This window comes from Otolemur garnettii, unplaced genomic scaffold (assembly GCF_000181295.1).
Source record: "Otolemur garnettii isolate 467f Iridium unplaced genomic scaffold, OtoGar3 scaffold00442, whole genome shotgun sequence".
NCBI lineage: Eukaryota > Metazoa > Chordata > Mammalia > Primates > Galagidae > Otolemur > Otolemur garnettii.
In genome coordinates, this window is record NW_003852837.1 from 70,705 (window position 1) to 74,774 (window position 4,070).

Here is a 4,070-nt window from a genome sequence, read left to right on the forward strand (position 1 = left end):
CAATTCACAATTACAAAGATGCCAAAAAAACCCTAAGTGCTCATCAACCCATGAATGGATTAATAAACTGTGATACATGTATACCATGGAATACTATTCAGCCATAAGGAAAGATGGAGACTTTACATCTTTTGTATTTTCCTGGGTGGAGTTGAAGAACATTCTACTTAGTAAAGTATCTCAAGAATGGAAAAGCAAGTATTCCTGCACTAATTTGAAAATAGTAGATGAAGAACTATAGGGCCACACAAGAGAAAAATACAGTTAAATTTAAGCAGGGGGTGGAGCAAAGGGGCCGAGGGGTTTCAGTAAGCTTCCACCCTTCAAGTACAATCCAGGTGTATATGGCACACTTCCTGTGTGAAGGACTGAACTACAACTCAGACTTTCCCTTACAAATGCAAAACGTAACCTAATTGTATGTACCTTTATCTAAATTCCCCCTCAAAAAAGTCTGAGAGACTTAGATCCATATTCTTTGTTTTGTTTAGTCCTACCTAGCAGTATTTCTTCTAGTAGAATTCCATTTCCATTCCTGCCTCTTACTGAGGTGGCTGATTAAGTCTGTGGTTCACATCCAGACCAATTTCTTTCTGACATGGTCACTTGGCCACAGCTTTAGTATTCTCTTCTCAGTGTACTTTCTCAATTTGCAATGTGGATCAGCTGAGTATTTGATTTTCCAAATCTTTAAGTTTTGTTGAGTTTTTGGATAGCAATTCCATCTTCAAAGCATTCCTCTCTGTTTGAATTTTACTGTAATCAGTCAGGAGGAACCAAACTGCTCCTTCAGTGCTTTGTTCAGAAATCTCCTCAGCAAAATATCCAACTTTATTGCTGTTAAGTTCCACAAAACACTAGGACACAAACACAAGTGAGCAAAGTTCTTTGACATTTTTGGCAAAAATCTTTTCTTCAGTGTCCAATTATTCAATCCTTATTTCTACCTGAGATCTCACCAGAAGAGTCTTTACTTTCCATATTTCCATCACCATATTTTCTAGGAATAAAGAAACTTTCTTTATAGTTCTTGTATTCCTAAACCCTCACCAAGATCACTTTAAAAGTTTATTCACATGAATCAAGGATTTTTAAATATGCCCCTCCAAATGCTTCTGCCATTTACCCATTTCTCAGTTCCAAGAAAGATTCCACAATTTGAATACTTGTAATATCAACACTCCACACCTTATACCAATTTCTATCTTCATTCAGGCTGCTATAAGAAATTATCATAGACTGTGTGGCTTACAAACAAAAGAAATATATTTTGGAGTGACCCCTATGTAGCCATAGTGAAGCATGTGAGTCAGACAATCCCAACCCACCTGATTCCTAATATTTGTAACCCTATTCCTTCAAGATGTCTGAAGAAGTGCACCATGGAAAGGAAGAGGTGAAGACTTTTACCTTTTAGGCAGAAATTGCCCAGCTCATGTCTCTCATCACCAATATCTTCTATTCCGACAGGAAATTTTCCTTCAGGTGTTGATCTTTAATGCTTCTGGTACCTTGGACAAGATTTGTTATAATAGCCTGACAGATCCTTCCAAGTTGGACAGTGGTAAATAGTTAAAAATTAATATTATCCCCAACCCTCAGGAATGCACTTCAACTTTGGTGACACAGGCATTGGCAGACCAAGGCTAATCTCATAAATAATTTGGGAACCATTGCCAAAGCTGGTACTAAAGCATTTATGGAGGCTCTTCAGGTCAGTGCAGATATCTTCATGATGTTGGCTTTTATTCTGCTAACCTGGTGGCAGAGAAGTTGGTTGTGACCACAAAGCACGACAACAATGAACAGTATGCCTGGGAATCTCCTGTAAGGGGATTCCTTCATTAAACGTGCTGATCATAGTGAGTCCCCATTGGCAGGGGCACCAAAGTGAGTCTCCACCTGAAAAAAGACCAGACAGAGTATTCAGAGAAGTGGTGGGTCAAATAAGTAGTGAAGAAGCATCACAGTTCATAGGCTATCCCACCACCCTTTTTTGGGAAAGGAAATCAGTAACAATGAGGCAGATGAAGGGAAAGGTGAGAAAGAAGAAAAAGATAAAGATGATGAAGAGAAGCCCAAGATCAAAGATGTGGGCTCAGATGAGGAGTAGACAGCAGTAAGGATAAGAAAAAGAATACCAAGAAGATTAAAGAAAAATACTTCGATCAGGAAGAATTAAACAAAACCAAGCCCCGTTGGACCAGAAACCCTGATAACATCACCCAGGAGGAGTATGGAGAATTCTATAAGAACCTCACCAATGACTGGGAAGACCACTTGACAGTCAAGCACATTTTTGTAGAAGTTCAGTTGAAATTTAGGGCATTGTTTTTCATCCCTCTTTGACTTCTTTGAGAAGAAGAAAAAGAACAACATTAAACTATATGTCCACCATATGTTCATCATGATCAGCTGTGATGAGACAATACCAGAGTATCTCAACTTTATCCATGGTGTGGTTGACTCTGAGGATCTGGCCCTGAACATCTCCCAATGAATGTTTCAGCAGAGCAAAATCTAGAAAGTAATTTGCAAAAACATTGTTAAGAAATCCCTTGAGCTTTTTTTTCTGAGTTGGCAGAAGACAAGGAGAACTATAAGAAATTCTATGACGCATTCTCTAAAACTGTGAAGCTGGGAATACATGAGAACTCCATTAACTGGCAACAGATGACTCAGCTGCTGTGCTATCATACTTCCCAATCTGAAGATGAGATGATTTCTACGTCAGAGTGTGTCTCTCGCCTGACGGAAACACAGAAGTCCATCTATTACATCACTGGTGAAAGCAAAGATCACGTGGCCAACTCTGTGTTTGTGGAGCAGATATGGAAGCAGGACTTTGAGGTGGTATATATGACTGAGCCCATTGATGAGTATTGTGTGCCACAGCTCAAGGAGTTTGAAGGGAAGAGCCTGGTCTCAGTTACCAAGGAGGGCCCAGAGCTACCTGAGTATGAGATAGAGAAAAGAAAATGGAAGAGAGAAAGGCAAAGATTGAGAACCTCTGCAAGGTGATAAAAGAAATCTTGGATAAGATGGTTGAGAAGGTGACAAGCTCCAATATGCTTGTGTCTTCACCCTGCTGCCTCATGACCAGTACCTGTGGCTGGACAGCCAGCATGGAGTAGATCATGGAAGCCCAGGTGCTTTGGGACAGCTCTCCAATGGGCTACATTGTGGGTGGCCAAAAGACAAGTGGAGATAGATCCTGACCACCCCATTGTGGAGACACTGTGGGAGAAAGCTGAGGTGGACAAAAATGACAAGGCTGTCAAGGACCTGGTGGTGCTGCTGTTGGAAACTGCACTGCTCCCCTCTGGCTTCTTCCTTGAAGATCCCCAGATCTAATCCAGCTGCATCTACCACATGGTCAAGCTAAGCCTAGGCACTGATGAAGACGAAGTGACAACAGAGGAACCCAGTGCTATTGTTCCTGGTGAAGAAGTAGATTAGGAGTTTATACTTGAAAACCTTTTGCCCTCTTTATAGGGTACCCATGGTTCCAACAACCTTGATTGACCCTGTCCCACTTGGCTTCCTCTGCTGATGTCTAGTTTCTTATTTTCTTGCCTGTCCTGCATCTAAAGCAGGAAACAAGGGTCTCAAGTTGTATTCCCTCTCTAATCTGGCCAAAGGGATTAGATGTTGCATATTTTTTTTGTTTAGATTTTAAAGTATGTGGAATAAAGAAGATGTAGAAAGAAATAAAAGATAAAGAAAGAAATTTATTTTCAATTTGGAAGCAGGAAATCCAAGATCAGGATACCAACATAGTCGGATTCTGGTGAGGGCCTTCTTGTCGGCCACAGACTGCCCAATAAGAGTGTGGCTAGAGAACTTTTTGTGTTCTCTTTTGTCGGGCATCTAGTGGACCCCAACCTGAGATGGCGGTCAGCAAGGGAGATGGCACTAGGGAAATCATAAAACTTAGTGCATAAAACTGGAAGCCTGGAAGGGCACACACTGTTTCATGTGCCTGGTGGCAGCCTGAAAACAATGCAGCAACCTGTCCTGCTTCTCAGGAATCTTTTTATTGGGTATATAACAGAGCATACATGCAAGAA

The 4,070-nt window shown here is 41.0% G+C and overlaps 1 pseudogene; it reads left to right on the top strand.

Annotated features, from left to right (window-relative positions):
* The first annotated feature begins 1,363 nt into the window (after positions 1-1,363).
* On the top strand, positions 1,364-3,459 carry LOC100955845 (annotated as a pseudogene).
* The last annotated feature ends 611 nt before the right edge of the window (positions 3,460-4,070 follow it).